Consider the following 25499-nt stretch of genomic DNA (forward strand, 5'->3'; position numbering starts at 1 on the left):
TGAGTTATGTGTAATCACGATGACCTTTTTATAAGCAGCGGAGTGAAGAAAGCACAGGACGGCCTCAGAACTGACATTCTAGCTTCCATCATGTAGACTGGAATATTAGCATGTTACCTTTCTCCCATTTCATGTTATTAATTAATTAATTATGGATATTATTTTCCTAAATGAATTTTTCATTATAAAAACAATACATAATAACTGTAGATAATTTAAACAATACAGAAAAACGCAATGATAAAAAAAGCCCTTATGAACTTCATCCTCAGCTGGCCAAAGTCACTGTTAACATTTTGATGCATTTCCTTCCAGTGTTTTTTCTCTACCTCTACATATTTTCATAAACCCATGTCTCTCTTTTTACAAACCTACATCATTCTGGACATTCAATTTTGTATCCTTTCTTCATGTTTTATGGTATTTTAGCCACATCACTCCATTCTCCTACAACATGATCATTTATGGCTATGTTCATTGTAAGAACATGTCTTCTATATTTAAAAATTACTGTTGAAGGACATTTAAGACAACTACAATTTTTCTCCATGATAAACAACACTGCAGTGCACATCTGTATCTATAGATTTTAGACTGTATATCTGAATATTGGCCAAATGTAGGATCCTTGAAATAAAAATTTCAAGATCAAAAGGTCTAAATACTTTGAAGGCTGCAGATGCACATTGTCAGACGGCCCTCCAAAAATGGCTATACCACTTTACAGTCATATCAGGTTTTCTTTATTGTCAAAGGATCCTTGGTACTGGGGACTGATAGTGACTGCACAGTGCCTTAAGTAAGAGTAAAAAGCACAGACCAGCTGCATCTGGAATTTTAAGATCCAAGAGAAAAACTGAGCAGATGTGGAGGTGAGGGTGCTTCCCAGGATTGTTCTAGAAGGAAATGACCCCTCAAGGACAATTTTGGCAGAGCTATTGACATTTATCAAAGAGACCAGCACAAAATGTCCTCAACTTGAACATGAAAAAGACATATACTTCATCCAAAATTTCGCTTATGCCACCCAAACCCTCACTTCTCTATGTAAGTTGGGGTTCGTGAGAGGGTAGCCTAATAGGGTTTGAGGGCTCAGTAAGGGGAGGGTGCATGCGTATGTGATTCGTTCTCGCAAAAAGGAAAGCAAAGTATGAGTTGACCTTTGAGGTCATTTGATGCATACCATACAATGGGTAACTTGAGGTGAACCAGTCCTGGTCGTCTTCTGCTTCTGGCCAGAACTGACTGCGTCATTATCTGCTTTTTCCACTGGGGATAATAATATCCATTGGCTTCCCAAGGGGAACTTGGGGTTGAATTGCTGTTTATCAAAGGCTAAGAAGAGAGGACTTGAAAGCGTGCAAATGATTGATAGGGAAGTCCAGTTGTGGGCTTGGACTCCCGGATGGCTCCTAAAGAGAGGCCTCGGCTTGCTCACAAAATGAGGCTGGGGTTAGTGGTCTTCCTCCTTACAGAGTTCCTGGGTGACAGTGCAAGAGACTCATGATCTGATCACAAGAGCAAAAAGAGTGTCTGTGTTGCTGATAACAAAGAATTACACAAGGCCAGGAACAAACACCAATGTTTTAAAACACTTGGTGGAAATTTAAGCTGCAAAGCATTTTATCATCCCAGGCCATCGCTGAGAGGGGACAGCTGAAGCTACCCTACACACATCCTTGTACAAGCGCTGGGCTTTCAATGGGGCTTTTAAAACCAGCTGAGCTGTAGCTTGCTTTTCAGAGTGTTTAAGCTGGGCGGCTTACAGCAGTACAAACTGGCAGCGTGGCAAGAAAGCAAACTGAAATTCAACCCAATGCTGGGACTGAAACCTTTTGAAACTCAAATGTCACCGACACTGGGGTGCGGCTTCTCCGCTAATTAGGTTCTGTCAAACAAGGGTTGAAAATGTCAGCCTGGACTTAAGGCTCGGCTCCTCCGGCAGCCAATAGCAGTGGACCCTGGCCCTGGTTTAAATGATGAAGAAGGAGTTTGAAAAACCATTCAGTTGATTTCAAGACTTCCTGGGAACAATGTTTAAACCACAATGTTCTCTTTTTGAGGCAAAGTTAAGAGCCAATCACAATTGGGGTTTGTCAGCATGTTCTGCCCATATTTGGCTGTAATCTTGCTTCATTCAACTAAACATAAAATATGCGCTTGAAAAGCAAAGCCTTGAGAAGCCTTTCTCTCTCTCTCTCTCTCTGTTATAAAAGAAGTCTTATCTTTATGCGTTCGCGCCTGCCTGTGAACTCACAGGGTAGCTTTACAGCAAAGAAAGAAGCCAGTGTGGGAAATTTACTTTTTGCTTTTTTTTTTTTTTTTAAGTAAGCTTCAACTGTAGCTTCTGGCTTTATAGCATTTACATGAAAATACATAGAAAACAGAAACTGGTTTTGTCCTGTGCAAAATAACCAGAAGTGGCTTATGAGATTGTGGGGATATTGAAGGAATGCCACACGCATCAGCGTGTTTTATCCATGATTTTGTAGGAGATCTGTTTCTCAGAGATTCCAGGCAATAAATGTGCCCTTTAAAGTTTCTTCGTAAGGGTCGCTTGAGAAGGATGATCAAGTCTTGAGGGGAGGTATGACAGAAATATGATAAACCTTATTCTGTCTTTTTAAAGTGAGTATCTGTCAACCACTTTATACAGACCATCCATTTCCTTCTCACTGTCCTACAAAGGAGATCCTATTCTTATCCACATTTTGCAGATGAAGAACCTGAGGCAGAGAGGTTACTAACTTGCCTAAAGTGCCTGAGCTTATGCGTGGTAGAGCTAGGAACCCACCCCACTGCTGCTCCCCAGCCCCTCACTCTTAGCCATGTGCCACTCTACTCAATTGAGATGTTCTCTCATGTTTAGGGGCAAGAACAGAAGCTTTAAGCAGGACAGAATGGCCCCGGGGAGCCCAATCTCTGAGACATCAACCTCCTCCGACTCTCAGGCCCCCGGGGAAAGAAAGTTGAGAGGTTGTTCAGCTTGCCTCAGGCCTGAAGTGGGATAAGTTGCCAGTGACCCCTAGGAGACCATGTCTAGAACTGTCTAGTCAGAGAGAAGCCCACCATCCACCAGCTGAGCCCCTCACTCAGGGCCCTGGTTATTTCTGGTTTTAGGAAGCCCAGCTCTAGAAGGCCCCTCCTCAGAGGGCCTGAAGACCCACGGGCTGGAGCAGAGACCCACAACACGGTCCTCTGTGTTCTCAAAAGTAGGGAGACTCAGAAAAAGAGGAGAGAGGTGGCAAGGCAGCCCAGCCTCCCCTGGGACTACAGAGAGGCCCCTCCTCCCTGCAGAGCAGTGGTGCTCATCCAGGCGCGATTTAGCCACCCAGGTGACGTTTGGTAATGTTTGGAGACATTTTTTCGTTCTCACGGCCAGGAGGAGGGTGCTACTGGCATCTACTGGGTAGAGGCCAGGGATGTGGCTAAACATCCTACAGCACGCAGGGCAGCATTCCCCTCCCCCCAAACAAAGAATGATGTGGCCCCAAATGTCACTAGTGCTGTGATGAGAAACCCCGCCCTAGAGTTCTGGTTCTGTGCATTCCACCCACAGCTCTGAGGAACCTCTGTCTGGGGCTTCTTCGAAGAGTCATTCTGCAACCAGGAAGCCAGCAGCCATACAACCAGGCAGAAGGCAGGAGAGAGAAGGCGGGCCTATGCATACAGGTTTTAATTTACTGCATCTTTCTTCCTGACAGAGAGAGGTCAGTGTTTGCCTTTATTTACAAGCATCAGGACCAAAGTGTGGGGGCCCTACATGGTAGGCTGAATAATGGCTCCCGAAGATATAAGGTCTTAATCCCTGGAGCTAGTGACTGTGACTGTTACCTTACATGAAAAAAAGGATGGTCTTTGCAGATATGATTAAGTTAAGGGTCTTGAGATGGGGAGATTATCCTGCATCATCTGGGTGGGCCCTAAATGCAATCACAAGTATTCTTACAGGAGGCAGAGAGAGCTACGACACATGCACGGTGGAGAAGATGATGACATGAAGGAGGTAGAAACTGGAGTGATGGGACCACAAGTCAAGGAATGTGGGCAGCCTCCAGAAGCTGGAAAAGGCAGGGAACGGATTCTCCCTGAGAACTTCCAAAGGGAGTGTGACCTGCCAACACCTTGATTTTGGCCCAGTGACAGTGATTTCAAACTTCTGGCCTCCAGAACCTTGAGAGAATAAATTTCTATTGTTTGACGCCACCCAGTTTGCGGTAGTTTGTTACAATGGCCCTAGGAAACTAACATACCCTAACACTCCTAGAGCTCCCAAATTTATCTGTTGAGGCTGAGGGGCAAACCCTTCCAGCACAGACAAAGCCAGAGCCCTTCTGGGGCAGGATTTGAGGGGAGAATGGAAATTTCCTTTGCATCTTCCTCTATGCACTACCTCCCCACCCTCCGTTTGAGGCGCCCTCCCCTATGAACACAGGGCACCTACCCTCCCTTTGTCTCTCTCAGCCAAGAATTTCCGGTAAACATTGGGCAAATCATCTGACAATCTCAGTGCTTGGTTCCAACCTGTCTGGGGCCATCTATGACTTTCTACCTTGAATTTTTGTCCCCACTGTCCATGCAGTGTATCTTACACTAGACTGTCAGCTTGGGGAGCAGGAATCCCATTTGATCTATCATCAAGCCTCCCAAGACCCCCAGCACAGTATCAAGCACACATTAGGTGCTCAATCAATGGTTAAAGTGCAGTTCCTTCGTCCTGACTATGAGAAATGTTGGTTCTCTTTATTGTCTGGTGGCAAGAAGCTCAAAGCTGAGCCTGATGCTTATAAACAGGGATCCCCACACATTCTGTCAGGCCTGCAACAACTGGACAAGGACACCATCAATATTCTTTCTTTTTAAATTGGGGTGTAATTTACATACAGTAAAATGCACATATCCTAAGTGCAACTTGATGAATTTTTACCTATATATACCCCCTTGTAACCACTGCCTGGATCAAGGTATAGAATCTTCCCACTCACCCCAGAAACTTCCCTTACTCCCCTTTCCCAGTCAGTTAATCCCCACGCTCCTCCCACTCCAGGGAACCACTATTCTGTCTTCTACCCTCTAAACTAGGTTTGCTTGTTTGTGAATTTCCTATAAATGGAATCATACAGAAGGTACTCTTGCATCTGGCTTCTTTCTCTCCACATAACGTTTTTGAGATTTACCCATGTGGTTGTGTGTAGCAGTAGTTTTTTCTTTTTTAAAAAAGTCCTGTGTATTACTCCATTGTAAGGATGTGCCATAATTTGCTGATCCTTTCTTATGTCAACGAGTATTTGGATCGTTTCCAGTTTGGACCTGTTGTGAGTAAAGCTGCTGTGGGCGTTGTTGTATTGTACCGCCCTGTGATGTCATTTCTCTTGGTTCTGTACTAGGAATAAAGTTGCTGGGCGATAGAGAAGGTGTTTGCTTAACTTTTTAAGAAATTCCTATCACTATTCTTGATTTAGATATAAGAAAGATTGCTAGAGAAAAATGAAGCAGCAACCATCTTTCTGCACTTATTTTCCCAGTTCCATTCATTATAGTAATGTCTTAAAGAAACAGAGTGCCTCCTGCATGGCTAATTAAGTCAGCAGTAGAGAAAGCTGGAGGGTCTTGAGGCTTGGAGAATCGAACACATCCACAGAAACACATTCTCAGATCATTGGCTACTCATTCACCCCAACCTGGATCTTTCAAGCTGGTCTGCCCCAGTGTTGGGATTGAACACAGGGCTCACACAGACAGGATCTCTAAGAAAGAAAATATTTTAAGAGGAAAATTTGCTCTGTAATGGAGCCCTGGTTGAAATGACAACTGCAGCCGGAGAGAAGTATGTGGGATGCGTAGAACAAGGGCAATCGGATCCTTCCATGGTGTCCGTTCTGAGTGCTTCTGAGTCTTATTCCCCTGCCAAGTCCACAGCTCTCCTGAGGCCTGGGCACAAAGAGAACTACCCGGCTTTCCCAGCTGCCATCTCCCTTCAGAAGCGAATTCCTGAGTACCAGCTGCTCCCCACTTGAGTGCCACTGAATTCTAGAAATCCTAAACAGCTTTGCAAGAGTGACTAGAGAAGGGGAAACTATTTTAAGACCCTGTAGTGTTGTCATGACAGTATAGAATTAACGCTGGGATGCCAAAGGAAAGGACAGAAATTTCCAAGCTTGTCTTTCTACAAGGTTTATTTCACAACAGCCATTACTCATTACAAGCCAAATTCCTTTCACCCAAACAGGTGTTTCATGCAATTTTTCTAATGGTGCACAGTGTTAAATTGTTTTCCGATTAACATCCCACCCTTTTTGCTATTTAAAACTTTGATCTTTACCCATGAGGTGCGTCTTATGCTTCACCGAAGGGCAGTTTGGTGCAATTATACATTCCTTGGTTCTTTCGTAGAGAACCTGACAGGCTGCTTCGGGGATCCAATCTACTTCATCTCTGTCTCTGAATTTACTTGGTTTCCCTAAAATCCTCGTAGTGTCCTTTCCCCTTTCTTCTCATCTGTGGAAGAAGTTGGCCACGTCTGTGTGGCACCGAACAGTTAGACTGAGTCGGCAAATAAGAAATGTCAATCACCCAGGTTGTGTATTTGGCACCAGGAAACTGAAACAATGGGGCTATTCAATATCTCTTTTTTTCTTTTCTTTTTTTCTTTTTTGCTGTTAAACATTTGTTTTTCCATTGCTCTCCTGCCATGCCGATAGTCATTTTCTGGACACAAATAAATCCCCTGTTACTTGATCTTCTTTGCCATTTTTGCAAGGGACTGTTGAGTGAGCTTGTCCCGAAACTGTTTTCAAAGAAGTCAGCTGTCTCAGTGGGGTTGGTAAATCACGCAATGGGAGCCCGCCCTGCATTTTGCCTGTTGCTCTCCTGAAGCCCGGCTTCCATCTGAGTTGTTTTAACGTACAACTTACTGGATCTGCCATGATTCGGAGCCCATGTCTCTCTCGTTCTAAAGGGCATGCAGGGTTGCTTAGGAAGAAGTGGCCGTGGACTCTGGCAGAGACCTCCCTTATCGTGGAAGTCAATGCTTCTGCCACTGGAAGCCCCATTGCTAACCTCAGAAGCCTCCATGGCAGTGGGGTTTGAGTTCTTTCTCCAATACATGTTTTATGGAAACACTTCCTTCTTATTTTTTTTTCCTTCTTGTTTTAATTCCCCTAGCACAACTAAGTCTTGATTTGGAAAATGGTGAATAAGTTACTGCAAATGGCTTTGTGGGCCCATAGACTCTATCATAAACTTTTTTTATTGTTGATAATGTCAGGTTTAATGAGGTATAATTTACCGGTAATATAATTCATCCTTTTTATGGATACACTGCTGTGAGTTTTGAGAGCCATGTGAGAGAATCGAGGTATAGGGTGTTTGTATCACTTCACAAAGTTCCCCATTGCTCCTTCGAAGTCAATCCCCTCCTACCAGTCCCCAGTTCCTGGCAACCACTGATCTGTTTTGTGTCCTTATAGTTTGGCCTTTTTCGGAATGTCATCTAAACGGAATCATACAATACGTAGCCTTTTGTCCCCTGCTGTCTCCACTCACTGTAGTGCTTTGAGGTTCATTCATGTTGTTGCGTGTATCAGGGTTTGATCCTTTTCATGGCGGAGCAGCATTCCACCGCATGGATGTACCACAGCTTGTTTAGACGTCCATCTGCTAATCGGGCATTTGGGTTGTTTCTGGTTGGGGGCGATTATGAACAGTGCTGCTGTCAACTTTCAGGCACAGGCATTTGTGTGGACATGTGTTTCCATTTCTACTGTTTCCACTGTTCTGCTCTGAGTTTGAGCTGCTATAACAAAGTACTATAGACTCAGTGGCTTATAAACAACAGAAATTTACTTCTCACAGTTCTAGAGGCTGAAAGACTGAGATCAGAGTGCCGCATGGTTGAGTTCTGGTGAGGGGCCTCTTCCCAGTTGCAGATGGCTGTCTTCTCGTTGTATCCTCCCATGGCAGAAAGAGGGTGAGAGAGTGCTCACTTCAACAGCGCATATACTAAAATTGGAACGATACAGAGAAGATGAGCATGGCCCCTGCGCGAGGATGACGTGCAAATTTGTGAAGCATTCCATATTAAAAAAAAAAGAGAGAGCGAGCGAGAAAGCCCTTTTATCAGGGCACTAATCCTATTCGTGAAGGCTCCATCCTCCTGACCTAGTCACCTCCCGAAGCTGCACCCCCAAATACCATCACGCTGGGGGTTAGGATTTCAACATAGGGATTTTGAGAGGACACAAACATCCAGTCCATTGCATGAGTAAAGCCTAGGAGTGGGAATGCTGGGTTGTATGCCAAGTGCATGTTCAACTTATAAAAAACTGTCAGTTACCTACAGCGGCAGCACCATTTTACATTCCCACCAGCAATGTAGAAGATTTCCAGTGGCTTCACATCCTTGGCAGTATTGTCAGTTTTTTAAAACATCGTAGACATTCTTCTGGGTTTGTAGTGGCATCTCACTGTGGGCTTAGTTCATGTTTCCCCAATGACTAATGATGTTGAACATCTACTCACATGCCTACTTGCTATCTGCATCTCTTCTGTAGTGAAGTGTGTGATAAAATCGTTCGGTCGTGTTTAAACTGAGTTGTTTGTTTTGTTTTTATTATTGGAATGTAAGAGCTTTTTAGATATTTCTGGATGTGAGTCCTTTATCCGAGATACAATTTGTAAATATTTTCTCCCGGTCTTGCCTTCCCTTTTCATGTTCTGACCAGTGTCCTATTGTACACGCTCATTTTGAGAGAGTTGGGTTGTTTCTTGCCCTGCCTCTGGCGCCTCCACCATCTTGGACAGCAGGGTAAGGAGCTGGGGAGCTTCAGACCAATTCATACTACTCTGGCTCTTGGTTACGGTCAGTCTCCTGAAAAAAGAATATTGGCCTAAACAACAGACATTTCACTCTCTGACTGTAGTTTGCATAGAATAATCTGGAAAGTTTGATTAACATGCGGATTTCCAAGCTCTACTCCTGGAAATGTTTATTCAGTAGGTGTGAGGCGAGGTAGAGGTTGTTGCAATATTCAACAGGCATCCAGATTATCGTCATATAGGTGGCTTTGGGATGACATTTTGAGAAACCCTGAGACTCTAGGGTCACTGACAATGTGGCACGTCTGCTGGGGTCAGGATGTAACATCGATGTCAGGCCTAAATAGAACTGTGTGGGATAAGTCAGAGGAGGGAGATGTTACCACACAACTAGACAAAAACAAGAAGAAACACCAAGAAGGCAGGAATTTGAGGACATTTTTACTGAACATTCAGCCATTCCATCATCCATCTCTCTCTGCTACTAGAGGCATGTCTTAATTTGGGCAGACATCTTTTAAAAGTGCCTTTCGAGTGTGCTACTTTATTTGATCAGATACTGGAGCAAAAAGGTGGCTGATAAATAAATATATTACGGCACATTAATAAATGTCAATAAATTCTTAACCTTGATCCTGAATAATAACATTTTCTCTTACATCAAGTACCAGGCTGCCAGGGGCTGCTAAGATAGATTCTGGTCCATTTTTTTCAGATCCACTGTACCTACAGGAAGTCATCCTGGACTTTTTCACCGGGGATGTGTGGAAGGTCTTTGGTCTTACAATAATAATTTTTTGGACAAAAGCAAAACTTATTCTGCATATTTTCAAACAAATCCATGAAGGATGTTGGAATATGAATCATTACCGTTTTTTACAGAAAAGGAAGCACAGTAGTAACAAAATACCCAATTCCATAAAATCCAGGCACCCAGATGTTTGGCCTGTGTAATACCAAACAACCGGTAGGTCTGAGGTTTTTCCTGAATTGGACAAACTATTCTGACGTCGCATAAATTACATCCAGCATGATTTAAGTTTTATCTACTGACAGAAACCAACTGGGACTGACCTGATTTTCTGTGTTGATTAATCAAATGTTATGGTTCGAACTCGTTGATACCTCTCAGCTGAAAAAACTTCAAAGGCCTATTGTTTTAATCGTGTGGGGGAATGCTTCTTTAAATCGCAACTAGTTAACAAACCTTCCAGGGTAACTAGGGCACTCAGGCTCTGCCAAACATAAGTGATCCACGATGGTTACTCAAAGCGGCGTAGGAAGAAGCCTGGAAGGGGAGGCAAGGGATGCGGATTCTACTGCTCGCTTGAGCTGGACCGTGCCTCCTTAAGATTTCCTGAGAGTAGACACCTAAGGAAACGGAAGTTTGTAAGAGGACTAAAAGCAAAGTGGTTAACCCCTCTTGCTAAATATAATCCCCCCACTCAAAGCAAGCAAGCCAACAAACAATGCGTTTACGTACCTCCTATACAAAGGGGGCCTCAAACCCGGAAGCCACCGGATTCAGCGAGGTAAGCAGAGAATTATTTTCTTTATCCTAAAACATTAAGTCATGTATAATTAATGTTGAAAAATGAGAAAATAAGGAAAAGACTAATCAATAAATAAAATCAATTAACATTCCACTACTCAGTAAAAACTACTGTTAGCCTATCAGTGTGTATTCTTCCATGGATCCGTACATGTTTATGACACGTGTATATTTCAAATGGCTGCTGTCCTGATGTCAGCTTCTGTGACTAAATGCTATATTGTGAAGCTCCTTGCTTGCCACTAAATATGCACCTTCATCACCCATTGAAATGGCCGCACTGTATTCCACTGTATGCTTACAAATATTAACTAACATATGGCGCTTCCTGTGTGTCCGGCACTGTTCTAAGCACTGTGACACCATTCCTGTGAGATAGGTAGTCTGATTACTCCTGTTTTACGGACAGGAAAACTGAGTTAAGGAGAGGTTAATTAACTTGCTGTCTGGGATTCAACTCCAGATGATCTGGCTTTGGAGTCCTAGTTCTCAACACCTGGCCATATTGCTTCTCACCTCATCCCCTTTGGCTATTTAGGTAATTTATAAAATTTCAGTCTTTGAACAGTGCAGATCAGTTTAAACCTCTACTTATTCACAAGACTGATGGTGGAGACAGAAGGAGGAGCATTGATAATGAATGACTCTTCAATAAGAGAGTACTAGGGGGACATTCTTTTGTGTAAGATCAGATTAGAAGGTGTCTGCTGTCATGGGAAAAACTGGGGAAGCCCATAGGATTGGCATAGCTCCTCTGGGCAGGGCGTGTTTTTAGACCTGTGCAGGAGGCCTATTTGCAGTGCTGCAGGAGAGAGGGACTCCAGCAATTGCACAGATCTACGTAGGAGGAAATAGCAACGCCGTGGTAGAAAAAAGCAGCCATGGTGATCAGAATACAGAATTAATATTCTGCAGGCTGAACTTTGACCTACTGCAAAGAGAGAGAAGTCCTTAGCAATTTGAGCATTGGCTTTAAGACAAGGAAGTGAGTGTTCTTCTGGGACTAGGTGTGGTGGGAAGGAAAGCAAAGCATTACTCACAAGCAGATCAGCGGACGTGATAGGGCCAGGGCCGGAGGACGGAGGAGGCCTGAGCGGAGCTAGGCATGCACTTCTCTGCTGGGATCACAGCACTACTGGCTCCCCCCACACAGGGTTTTCTTTACTTATGTCCACATATTAAATTACACAACCGAAGTGGAGCGGGAGAAGGTTGGGGGGTGGTCGCTAGTAAACAAGTGAATAGGTAGAAAAATGCATTATAAAGAGTGATGAGAATCTGAATAGATATTTCTCCAAAGAAGCTATTCAAATGGCTAATATCCACATGAAAAGATGCTCAGCATAATTAGGTATTAGGGAAATGCAAACCAAAACCCCAGTGAGATGTTACTTCATACCCACGAGGGTGGCTATAATCAAAAAGACAATGATGCTCATTGATGAGAATGTAGGGAAATCAGAACCCTCACACACTGCTGGTGGGAATGTAAAATGCTGCAGCCACTTTGGAAAGCAGTTTGACAGTCCCTCGAAGGGTTAAACATAGAGTTAGCACATGACCAGCAATTCCTCTCCTAGGTATATACCTAAGAGAAATGAAAGCATGTGTACATAAAAACTTGTACACCAATGTCAATAGCAGCATTATTGATAATCACTAAGAAATGGAAACTGCCCAAACGTCTATCAACAGATAGATATACGAAATGTGTCTATCCATACAATGGAGGATTATTCAGCCATAAGAAGGAATGAAGTACTGATACGGGCTACATGGCTGAACCTTGAAAACATTATACTAAGTGAAAGAAGCCAGTCACAAAAGGCCATGTATCATATAATTGCATTTCTATGAAATGTCCAGAATAGGCAAACTCATAGAGACAGAGAGTAGATTAGCGGTTGCCAGGGCCTGGGGGTATGGAGGACAGGGAGTGACTAATAATTGGTATGGAGTTTCCTTTTGGGATGATGAAAATGTTCTAAAATTGATTGTGGTGATGGTTGCACACTGCTGTGAATATGCTAACAACCACTGAATTGCACACTTTAAAAGGATGAATTATATGGTTTGTGAATTATATCTTAATTGAGGGCGTTATTGTAAGTGAAATAAGTCAGACAGAGAAAGACAAATAATGTGTGATCTCTCTTATACGCGGAATCTAATAAAGCCGAACTCATGATAACAGAATAAAATGGTGGTGGCTGGGGGTAATAGAGAGATGTTGGTCAAAGGGTACAAGCTTCCAGTTAAAAAACTGTTATAATATCCAGTTATGAGTCCTGGGGATGTAATGTACAGCATGGTGACTACAGTTAACAATACTGTATTGTACACTGAAAGTTGCTAAGAGAGTAGATCTTAAATGTTTTACCACACAAAAAAAGTGGTAATTATGTGAGATGATGGAGGTGTTAACTAACCTTATTGTGGTAATCATTTCACAATATACACACATATCAAATCAGCGTGTGGTACACCTTAAACTAACACAATGTTATAAGCCAATGATATCTCAATAAAGCTGGAAAAAAAAGTGATGAAGTGAATTGAGGGAAACAAACACAGCCCCGAGGCATGAAAGGCCACATGTGCTCCAGGACTGAGAGAGGAGGCCTGTATGACAGTGCTAGAGAGGGTGAAGGGATCCCCTAGAGTTTAGGGTGAGAGATCTGGCAGATGAAATTGGTAATTATAGGCACTTTGGGATTATGTTCAAAGGATGATGGGAAATCTTTGAAGGCTACAAAACCCAGCAGTTACATAATCCAACTTGTATTTTAAATAGCTCGCTCTTCTTGAATTGCTAGGGCAGAAATAGATTGCTGTTACAGCTAAAACAAAACAAAACAAAACACGGCCAGCCCTGATGGTGCAGTAGTTAAAGTTCAGTGCAGTCTGCTTTGGTGGCCCAGGCCCAGTTCCTTGGTGCAAAACCACACCACTCATCTGTCAGTAGTCATGCTGTGGTGGTGGCTCACATAGAAGAACTAGAAGGACTTACAACTAGAATATACAACTATGTACTGGGGCTTTGGGGAGGGAAAAAAAAAAGGAAAAAAACAGAAATCATTAACAAAAATTTAGAGTTAAAATTAGCACATGGTTATTTTCTTTTGATTTATTACACATGCTAGAAAAATTAGGACATCAAAATGCTTATTCACTAATGGAACAAAAGGAGTGGATTATCATGTAAATAATAACGTAAGCTTTTGACTTTTTAAGCAAGTATTCTGTTGCTTCTAGGAATTAACAACTATAGGCCACAAGTGGAGAATTAAACTCTTTTATCCATGTTCAGTAGCATATTTATATCATACAGAGATTCAGGTTGAATTGCATTTTAGAGAAGGAGCAAGTAGAAGCTCATCTAGCAAAGGTCAGGATGGGGTGGGCCCAAGGTTACCTGTGTGTCAAATGCGGGATCGTCAGCAAATCAGCACAGTTACCAGGACTCCTTTTGGCCTCTTGTTGAAACTGTGAAGAAGTTGTTGGGACGAATGAAAGAGTTTCAGAGATTCTGAGATGCACACTCCCAATTGAGAAGAGATGGGCTTTCCCGGCCTCAGGGAGGGCAAGAAAATCTCTCAAGCAAACAGAGAACACAGCTCTGCAGGAAGACAGATGAAAGGTGTGCATACGTCCTGGGACATCAGCTCTGTGCCCAGGCAGTGGGGAAAGAACAAGCTCAGGTGTGGACCTGCCAGGGTCCCAAGGATGCCCAGGTTTTTGTGCACCTGTTCTGAGTTCCTTGACAGTGGGAGGCCTATGAAACTTCTGGAAGAGCCAGGTTCTCTTTTGGAGATGGAGCATCATTGGGAAGAAACCTCTCTTTACAGCTTATGGTAGTGACATTAGCAAGACAAGAAACAACATATGAGGAGCAGCAGTTAAAAACAATCACAATAGGGGCTGGCCCCGTGGCTGAGAGGTTAAGTTTGTGCACTCCACTGCAGGCGGCCCAGTGTTTCGTTGGTTCGAATCCTGGGCGCGGACATGGCACTGCTCATCAAACCATGCTGAGGCAGCGTCCCACATGCCACAACTAGAAGGACCCACAACGAAGAATATACAACTATGTACTGGGGGGCTTTGGGGAGAAAAAGGAAAAAATAAAAATCTTTAAAAAAACAAACAAACAAAAAAACCAAAAAAAAAATCACAATAGAAGTTTCAGGTACACAGACACCCCCAAGCACCATTGTAGGGAATTTCCAGTACATTGAAGCCTAGTGAAGAGAATCCGTGGTGAGCAGAGAAGATTAGAGAGCCTGGATTCTTTTTTTTTTTTTTCTGAGGAAGATTTGCTCTGAGCTAACATCCGCTGCCAATCCTCCTCTTTTCATATGTGGGCTGCCACCACAGCATGGCCACTGACAGATGAGTGGTGTAGGTCTGCGCCCAGGAACTGAACCCAGGCTACTGAAGTGCAGTGTGCTGAACTCAACCACTGGGCCACTGGGGCTGGCCCTAGAGAGCCAAGATTCCTTATCAGTTAATTACCATCATCTTCAAATGCCTTCCATGGTTTGGATGTATCATAATTCATTTAGTCTTGTAATGATAAACCTTCAGGTTTCTTTCACCGTTTTAGCCTTACAAACAGTGCTGCAACAATGCTGCAACTTGTTTCTACATAACTACATCTCAGCTGAGATGAAATTACGTGCCATATAAACTGTGACAGGTGTCACCAAATTGTTCTCCAAATCTGCTGAAGAAATTTACATGCCCACCAAAAAGTGTATGCAAATGTATCCCAGCATCCTTGCCACTACTGAGTGTTGTAAAGTTTTAGCTTTTCAGGCAACCTATAGTTTAAAAATGGTATCTTAGGGCTGGCCCAGTGGCATAGTGGTTAAGTTCATGTGCTCTGCTTCAGCAGCCTGGGGTTCTCAGATTCAGTTCCTGGGTGCAGATCTAGCACCGCTGCTCAAGCCATGCTGTGGCAGCGTCCCACATAAAATAGAAGAAGATTGGCACAGATGTTAGCTCAGCAATAGTCTTCCTCAAGCAAAAAGAGGAAGATTGTCAAGAGATGTTAGCACAAGGCCAATCTTCCTCACAAAAAAATAAAATAAAGTAAAAAAAAAACCAGTATCTTGTTGTTGTGGTTTTGGTTTATAATTCTTAAATTATAACTAAAGGTATCTTTTCAGATTTATTTTCTTCCCCTCCTCTCTCTCCCAGAAACTTCCTGCTTGCCTGTTTTCTATTGGATTATACATCTTGTTCTTATTGATTTGTGTGAGCTCATTGTCATGTGTCGCAATATTTTCCTCAGTCTTTTGACTTTGGAAATAAAATTTTCTGAAATAAAGAAGTTTATATTTTTTTATGTAGTTAAATTTATAAATAATTTTCTTTATGGATCTGGACTTTAAGTCTTACCTAGAAGGACCTATTTTCGACCAAGATTAAGAATAATACACTTCATAGAATTATCATATGATCTAGTAATTCCACTCCCAGGTATATACCCCAAAGAACTGACAACAGGGAGTCAAATAGGTACTTGCACACCAATGTTCACAGCAGCATTATTCACAATAGCCGAAAGGTGCAAATAAGTCAAGTGTCCATCAACAGATGAATGGATGAACAAAATGTGTTCTGTCCATACAGTGGAATAGTATACAGCCATAAAAATGAATGAAATTCTAATACATCCTACAACGTGCATGAACCTTGATAACATTATGCCAAGTGAAATAAGCCAGACACAAAAAGACAAATATTGTGTGACTCCACTCATATGAGGTAACTGGAATAGGCAAATTCATAAAGACAGAAAGTAGAATAAAGGTTACCAGGGGCTGAGGAGGGGGGAATGGGGAATTATTGTTTAATGAGTAAGGAGTGTTTATTTGGGATGATGGAAAAGTTCTGGAAATGGATAGTGGTGATGGTTGTGCAACATTGTGAGCATACTTGATGCCATGAGTCCTTCTTTTGTTCCTTTCTTCTTTTCTGCCTTTGCTCAATTTATCTGCTTATCTTTTGTTTTCAGAGTCACTTTGGTTTAAATGCATCTCCTATATGGCCCAGAGAGTTGGAAGTTGTTTTTTTTTTTAAATTCAATCTGAGAGTTGTTTGTTTTTCTTTCTTTTTTTGCTGAGGAGGATTCACCTGAGCTAACATGCATTGCCAATCCTCCTCTTTTTGTATGTGAGCCACTGCCACAGCATGGCCACTGACAGACGAGTGGTGTAGGTGCATGCCCAGGAACCCAACCTGGGCTGCCAAAGTGGAGCATGCCAAACTTAACCACTAGGCCATTGGGGCTGGTCTGGGTTGTTTTTTGTTTTAAAGGTAAAATTATGTTTATTTCATTTACCTCTATTGTACATTTATCTCTATGTTTAGTCGTAATTCTGTAATCTTAAGTTATCTTTCCTAATTTTTAAATATATGAACATGTGAGTTTTCCATCTGATAATTTAGAAGATTTATATTCATATTTTAGTACCTCAAAGGGTCACTTCACAAATTGAAATGATTGCTTACTAAACATTTCAATGACCATCTAATAGTTCGTCTTATGATAATATTCTTTGATCATTTCCTTTTGCTGTAAACTTAAAATTGCTTCCAGGGTTTTGCTAAGATGGGGTACTGCTACGATAAACAACTTTGGACTAACACTTTCTCTCCCTATATTTCAGATTCTGTCCAGAGAACAGATTCAAAAGATAGAATAATGATATCAAAGAATTTGAATATTCCAAACTCCTGATTTCTATTGTCAAAGTACTTTCCATACATTCTGTGACAATTTATAGTCCAAACATTCACATAATTGGGACGGAAAAAAGTTTTAGTTAATAAAAGAAAGTTGTCCAAATCTTAATTAGCCTTAAGGCTGAAATAGCCTTGGGACAAAAGTGTCCCCTATGATTTGCATTCTGAAACAAGTCATCTGAGGGAGTTGCCAAGCCAGGTAAGAGGAGCCAATTCACTTCACTGCCATCACATCTTGGACTCCTTTCCTTCATGGAGGATTTCGGAGATGGTATCTCTTCATATTTCTATGGATTTCTTACACCACAACTAGCTCTAATAACAAGCTGCCTTAGTCTTTTTTTTTTTAATTGTAGTGGAAAATGAAGAGCGTTCTGAAGATCTTTTAAACACAGGGGTTAAGTTTATGGCAACTTATTTATAAGCTCATGAAGTTATCACCAGGTTGTAATGAAGCACAAATCAAGAGATTAATCGAGGAAAAATCGCATCACAGCAGTTCTGGCTTCTACTGCACGCCAGCGGGACTTAGAAGTTCTTGCAGCCAGTGCGTTGGCACCTAGAGCATTATCGAGTGGCTTGTGGTGAAGGCCTTCAGGCACATCGTTTTAACAGATGATGAAATCTACAGTCTGCTTCAGATTAGTTCAAGTTACAGCGCATCTTCAAAGAACAAGAATTCCAAGTATTTCCGTTGTTGCTCGCTTCCATGTCTTCTTGCTTGTTTACATAAACTCTTTGGAGTCTCTGTGTGAACGTTCCAAAGCATTCCACAGTGCTGTTGGGAGATAAGTTCTCTTTTGCTGTATCTGTAATTACAGCCCACGTAAAAAGGGGATTTGCAGTGTTCCCCCATCACAGTCCAAAACCCGAAAGAGAAGTTAAATACTACATGTTTGTGCATCTCTCCCCCTCATCTTCCACTCCAAATTTTGAGTAGAAATATGCTATACTTCTCCTCCCTATAATTTTGCCCCAGGCTGACTATCTTCCTTGTCAGACAGGCCTCTGCAAACTCAGGCCCATGGCCAAAATCCAGCCCACTGCCTGTGTTTTTATGGCCTGTGAGCTGCGAATGCTTTTTACATTTTTAAACGATTGGAAAAAAAAATCATAAGAAGATGAGTATTTCATGACATATGGAAATTATGTGAAATTCACATTTTGGTGTCCACACATAAAGTTATATTGTAACACAGCCAGGCGCAATCATTTACAGATTGTCTGCAGCTGCTTTTGAGCCACAATGGCAGAGTTGAATAGTTCTGACAAAGACAGAGACTGTGTGCCTACAAAGCCAAAAATATTTACTAACTGGACCTTTACAGAAGTTTGCTGACCCCTGTTCTAGAAGATTCATTAGATTCTGAAGGCTCGCTAAGAGCAGCTAACATGGCCCAGGAGATCCCATTTGCTCAAAGTTGGAGCGCCTGATGCCCATTTACAATGACCCACTACTGGGGCCCAGACTTCACAGACTCCCCCAGCGCACGGATCCCATTTCAAGTTTCTCTCCCTTCGCTAAGATACCAAGTCCTTTTCAGCTGGTAATATTTCTGCACGGGATGCACAGAGGGCTGAGCATATGAGAATAAGTAAGGGTGTACTGGGCTAACGTCTCCAGAAATACGGTGTAGACAGTGCTTCTCAAACTTCAACGTGCGTTTCTATGACCTGGAGATCCTGTTAAAAGGCAGATTCTGATTCAGCAGGTCTGAGGTGGGGCCTGAAACTCTGCATTTCTCACAAGCTCCTAGGTGATACTGATGCTGCTGGCTCACAGACTGCACTTTGAGTGGCAGGAGTCTCCACTCTGAGGCCTATTTCTTCAAATGACTTGATTGCCTTTCCATCTTTGAATTTCTGTAATACCATAGAAATATTCCTAGATTGTGATGGATGGCTTATATATCATATCTTATTACTTCATCTTTTAACTCATGCCTTATACTTCTTATTATGAACAGACTGTGTTTTCTAGAACTTGGATAGTAAGTCTCTCCTATAGAGACCAAATCGTCAAATGGGCTAAATTTGCCTTTAGTGCCCTGGTTCTCGTCTTTTCTCACGGGCTCCAGGTGTAAACCTCCTAGCCTTCCTACTCTCTTCTCACTCCTGGGATAACTCCCACGTCCTGGTTCCTCCCAGCACCCTTGGGCCTCCACAAGTCCCTTCTGCGCTCCAATCTGATGAACACAGTCAGGAGTCCTAAAGAACCCTAGGGAACATCCGCTCCTGCCCCCTCATTTTGCAGTGAGCACAGCAGGACCTAGAGAGTAGAGGCGACTCTCTCAAGGTCACCAAGCAGAGACCAGGAAGCCGAGGCCCCCAGCTTTCAGCCCTTGGACTTCACTCCCTCAACCTTCTTCTTCTGTCCCAGAAGAACCCTTCTCGATGGCCTAAAAGGTCTCAACAGTGAAATGTTCAGTGGGCATCAAGGAACAGATGTGTCACACTTCCCTAGTAACATATTTGTGGTGAAGCGGGATCTTTCTGCAGTGATTCTAATGGTCATGACTTCAGATACCATGATGGGGTAGCTGGGGACAATAGCTTTGAAGCTCTGGGCCTTTCCCCAGTTCAAATCTATCCTGAGAGGGATACCTCACTTGGCTCCTATGTTAGAATGAGAAATTGACATAAAATTCACATAATATAAAATAAAAAAGAGTACAATTCAGCGCATTTAGGGTATTCAGAATATCGTGCAACCATCACATCTATCTAGTTCCAAAACATTTCATCACCCTAAAAGGAAACCCCATACACTTTAGCATTTACTCCCCATCCCCCCAGCCCCTGGCAACTGCCAATCTGCTTTCTGTCTCTAGGGATTTGCGTATTCTGGAAATTTCATATAAATAGAATCATAGAATATGTGAACTTATATGACTGGCTTCTTTCACTTAGCATAATGGTTTTGAGGTTCATCCATGTTGTAGAATGTGTCAGGACTTCATTTCTTTTTATGCCTGAGTAATATTCCATTGTATGCATATACCATGATTTATTCATCCATTCGTCCATTGGTGGACATTTGGGTTGTTTTCACCTTTTGGCTACTGTGAACAATGCTGCTATGAACATTGCTGTATGAGTATCTGTTTGAGTTCCTGTTTTCAATTCCTCTGCATATATACCTAGGTGTGGAATTGCTGGGTCATATGGTAATTCTATGTTTAACTTTTTGAGGATCTGAATTTCACTTTAGTGGTTTTACTATTCCATTACACGATTTCACAATAAGGACAAAGGAAATAATCAGGCAAGGGAGAAGTATCTCGCTAGTGTCTCTTCCTGTCCCTCACCAGATGCCTTTAGCCAAATCAATAAATTTAATTTTATATCAATTTTCCCCAGGCCACAACTTAATGTAGCAGTTTCTGAAGGGCCACAGATTTGTCTCAAGCCAGCAAGCAGGAAAGTGGATGAGAACAAACCTTGAGCCTGGAGAATCTTCGAATTGCCTACGAATGATCCAGAATGGGGCTGGCTTCGTGGGAGGGCAACCCGTGTAGTCACACAGGGCCTCGCACTCAGAAGGACCCCAGGCTTGGTTTAATGCTCTACTGTCTCTGTTTTGAAAATCGTAATAATTTTTAAACAAGGAACCCCACATTTTCATTTTGCACTGGGCCCTGTAAATTACACCGATGGCCCTATCAAGAATGGATAGTTTCTATCTTATACCCATTCTGTACCCCAAACAACAAATTCAAAATTCTAAAACAAATTATAAAATGGGAATTAAAAAAGATATGTCTGTCACTCAAGGTGGAAGCATTCCAAATGTGGGTGGCTACTAAACAGAATGCTAATAGAATCACTCAATTGTATTTAAAAACACAGACAACAGACCAAAGCCAGACAGAGTTTCCACAAGTGAATTTGCTGTGTCTATTATTGTTGGCCTGAGAAACCGACTCAAAACAGCCATCGCAGGAAACTGAGCCCAAATAAGGACAAATAGCAAACACACTCCTTCTGCTCTCCAAGAAAAAGTGGGCAGGTTTCAGTTCTTGTGCCTTCAAGTAGAACTGAGCAGTGCCCCCTGTGCTTGACAAGGCCCGGGAAACTCAAGAGCAGAATGCAGTCTCAAGGGAAGAACTTCAAAGAAAACAGGATACTTTTGCAATAGGCTGCTACGCCTTCCCATCATGTTTTGGTTGCAGGAGAGATCAGGCTTCCTGGGCTCAAGGAAAAACAAACGCGTTCCTGATAAGCCTAAACCCTGCCCTGCCCTTTCCAGCAGAAGCAGGGAGGGGAGGGCCTGGATTTTTCCTAAGATGAGAATAAACAGGTTTTAAGTTCCGAATTGATCACAAGTGGCCAAAAAAGTTGGTGGGGCCTCCTTATCTGCTCCATCTGCTGGCTCTCAACAACTTTGAGCAATTGCTCAATCACGACGTCTTTAAAGAAATCCTGCCAAGCGCAGCCTTTTCCCAACCTCTTCTTAGTTAAAGCAATCTACAAAAGGCTGAGGGTGGAAGAGCTGGCCATCTCTGTATTTACTCCAAGTGGGTAGGAGAAGTATCCTAGGAGACAGGTCCTCCGGGAGAATGATTAGCCAAACCGTCTTGTCCAGAAGCCTTCCAATAAACCAGATTAGCTGTGATGTGATTATGTAATTATACGGCCTGTTTCAAGGAGACGACTAAACAGTAATTGACAGTTTGGCATCAGGCAGCAACTTGGGGTGTAACCTCTATCGGGGGAGCCAAGTTGGATACCAAAAGTAGAAGGACTCACTTTTGTAGGGAAAGAAGAGTGGAAGGAGGTGTTTGGTGATGGTGAGAAATGGAACATATTTGGAGTTTCTTAGACATTTCTTATAACATGTATCCACATCCCCGATTCTCCTTTACAGTTCATAACCTGAGTTAAAAAAAGGAAAAATTAAAAAAAAAGGCCTAAGGTAGAAATAACAGGGTCAGGCTCACCTGTAGTCCATGATTTTGTTGAGTTTTTGGGGAGGGAGATTCTTAACACTTTCGTCCTCCACTCTCAATCTCCACGGTGCAAATCCCTGTCTGTTTACACACAGTCCTTCCTGTAGCAGGAAAGGCCCCCAGAGGACTTGCCTTCCTTGCCTTCGGGACTCATTAATTCATGGTGGGTGGTAGTCAGGTACATTCTGTGGAGGACCGCCTATATCTTTGCATATGTAATTTACTCCTCAAGTTTTAAAAATCATATTGATTTTGATCTGCCTGGAATTGCTTGAACTTGATTCTGTCGGAAGGTAAAGTAATATAATTGCTTTTTTTTTCTTTTTTAAAGATTGGCACCTGAGCTAATATCTGTGGCCAATCTTTTTTCTTCTTCTTCTTCTTCTCCCCAAAGCCCCCCAGTATATAGTTGTATATTCTAGTTGCAGGTCCTTCTGGTTGTTCTATGTGGGGCGCTGCCTTAGCATGGCTTGATGAGCAGTGCTAGGTCCACGCCCAGGATCCGAACCAGTGAAATCCTGGGCCACCAAAGCAGTGCGCGCAAACTGAACCACTCGACCACAGGGCCAGCCGCAATAATTGCTTTTTTACTTATTTATCTCCCCACTGGAATGCACTCCTGGAGGGCAGGTATCTCATTATATTGACCTTTGTGTTCCCAGGGTCCGGTACGATGCTTGGCACACAAATGTTTCCTGAGGTTTTGCTGGCTGAACGAAGCAGACAGAGACCCTTTCAAGACCTTTCATAGTCCAGCGAGTATAGCATAGTGGTTCGGAGCAGAGATTACAGAACTACACGACTTGGTCTCGTGTCCTCGCTCTGTCTCTTTCTACTTGTGACTGTGGCTAAGTTATTTAACTTTCCTGTGCCTCAGTTTCACCATCTTTAAATTGAGTGTACTAATAAGATCTATCTTATAGTTCTGGAAATTAAATGAGTTAAAACTCAGACCATTGCCTGGGAAATGGTAGGCACTCAACTGTGTGAACTCTCTTTATTATTTAGAAAAAATGGACTGATGACCCACTTCCATGTTCTTGCAGCTTTGATCCATCCCTACTGCTCCCCAACAAAGTAATCCTTTGATAAACTATCTCCGAGTAAACCGTTATATATCCCATCATCTCTCTGTGATTGTCGCATGATATAGGGCAAAAGACCCTATAGGAACAAATGTCTCCAAATCCACACTCAGTAAGTCAATGCTTAATAAACATCCAACTGGCGAAAAACGAGGGGGATGGACTTTTGGAGCCATCTCAAGCTCTTAGTGACCTAAACATTTATAACATTTAATACATTTTGATGAGTCATTTTCAGTTATTAAACATGATGCGGGGTCGGTGAGCCGAGGACTTGAAAGAAAGATTTCTTAGACTCTTAAGATCTGGCAGTAGTGCTCTTTTATTTAGAGAATAGAATAGCATGGGGACAGGACCCATGGGCTGTCAGAGCTTCTGCTGCTGCCGGCATGGGGACACGACCCATGGGCAGTCAGGCTGCTGCGTGGGGACAGGACCCACGGGCAGTCAGAGATGCTGCTGGCATGGGGAGCTGCTGCTGCCGCTGCTGGCATGGGGACAGGACCCATGGGCAGGCAGAGCTGCTGCCGGCATGTTGCTGCTGCCGCTTCTGCTGCTTCTGCTGCCTCTGCTGCTGCTGCAAAGTTGGGTGGAGAGTAAGGCTAAATTTAAGGCATAGGTATGTGAGTTATCTCTTTACAAGACAAAGGGATATGTAAAAAAGTTAAAATGGTATCAGCGCCTGTAGGGTCCGGCCATTTGGCGGTCCCACAACTTTTAGATAAGAATCAAACCGGATTGAGTAAATGGCAGAAGTCACCGCTTGAATTTTATCCTCGGCTAAAGACAAAGGAGGATTTGGGGGGGGGGGGGTGTCAGTTACATGAGGTTGCCAGACAGTAACCAACTTAAGTTCTTGCCTCTGGCATTGATTAATTGATTAAGAGCTTCTAGAGATAAGACCATCCCCCCTTCTTCCTGGCACAGAGAGGGAGGCAGCTTCACAGATAGAGGTTTCCCTTAGAAATGTAAATGTTTCCCAACAAAGGGGCAAACAAATTCCACTCCTTGGAGCCTGAATCTCATCTGTAGTTTTAAAACTAACCAGCCTAAAAATCCTCATCATAAGCCATTTTAAAATTAAGCAGCCTAAAAATCCTCATCAAAACATAAAAAGGATTCGCTTATGCATGGCTATGTTTGAGTAGATTAGTTGATATTCCGTATTTTCCATTAATTCTAAACCATAAGATGGGAACAAAGTCAAAATAGTACATTAAAGCTCTTTAATGATATCTCCAGCACTTCAGAAAATGTCTGCACATGACCTTATGGAAAGTTTGAAAAGTTAGAAATAGGCCAAGTGTGTCTTGATCCATTCTTCTGAACACGCCTCTTCTGCTGCTGGGAAGGCCTAGCTCTGAATTGTCTTGACACTGGGGGGAGAAGGAGCTGGCAGTGAGCTGACCTCTACCAAAGTGACCCGGATCCGGAAGCCAGTGGAGGAGAGCCTGGGGCTTGGTAGGTGAGTGAGTGTGGCTGGAACTTCTCTGACACAAATCGATTCGGTTGTGTGCCCTGAGATCGGGCTCTCTTGGGAGGACTCTGAGATCCCAGGCAATGGTCGCCCCTGATCTCCATCTAACAACGCCAGCTTGTCTCCCTGGGTTACCATCTACTCCCTTCCCTCGTATGTCACCAGACTCCTCAAACAGTGACAGGGCATTACTACTAAATGAGGAAAGAAAAGGATAAGAAGCAGTACATGCAAAATGACCTGAATTGTGTGAAAAGAAGAAAAAATCACACTCACGAATAAGATGGGAAGAAAAGACACTAAAAGTTGGCAGAGGTACTATAGGGTTTTAATTTGTAGCTGATTTTTATTTTCTCCTTTATGTGTATCTGAATTTTCTTAAAATGTCTATAAAAACTTATGCTTATAATCTTACAAAAAGAAATTAAGTTCTATTTAGAAAACTATGCATATGATGTGGGGAGAACCGGCTAGTCCAGTACTCCTTGAAGCCAGTTGGCAGCCACATGTACGAGGCGACATCTGATTGAGAGAAAACCCAGCTGCCTCTCAGTCAGGCCTAATCACAAGGACTTGCCGGAAGTCCTTACATCAAACGCCACTCTAAGAGCTCTGTCCCTTTATTTGCTGGTAGTTTCCTGAGAATGTGTCCCCAGTCCTCTCCTTTCACCCTCCTCAAGAGGTGATCACTGGGCCGCAATTGAAGCTTGGAGCAGAACAGCAACAGGAAGGAAGCTGTGTGTGCCTCAAAGCCCACCATTCCGTTAATCATTCCCGGAGGTCCGTGGGACCACAGAGGGTTGTTCTGACCCACGTGGTCCAGCAGCAGCAGGTGGCACCTCCCTTTGGTGAATTACTGTGCTTTGCTG

At 42.9% G+C, this 25499-nt stretch overlaps 1 long non-coding RNA gene and 1 other non-coding gene across 2 annotated transcripts in view; both read left to right on the forward strand.

Annotated features, from left to right (window-relative positions):
- Positions 1-7977: 7977 nt before the first annotated feature.
- LOC139081220 (U6 spliceosomal RNA) lies at positions 7978-8084 on the forward strand. Its single transcript, XR_011536343.1, has one exon. It is a non-coding gene; the product is annotated as a U6 spliceosomal RNA (small nuclear RNA).
- Positions 8085-10084: 2000 nt separating this feature from the next.
- The window catches only part of LOC139081000 (uncharacterized), a 56657-nt gene continuing 41242 nt past the window's right edge, over positions 10085-25499 (forward strand). The window contains exon 1 of the long non-coding RNA XR_011535923.1: positions 10085-10349. This is a non-coding gene — a long non-coding RNA (uncharacterized lncRNA). The remainder of the gene's footprint in view (positions 10350-25499) is intronic.

The sequence above is a fragment of the Equus przewalskii genome, chromosome X (assembly GCF_037783145.1).
Source record: "Equus przewalskii isolate Varuska chromosome X, EquPr2, whole genome shotgun sequence".
Taxonomy (NCBI): Eukaryota; Metazoa; Chordata; class Mammalia; order Perissodactyla; family Equidae; genus Equus; species Equus przewalskii.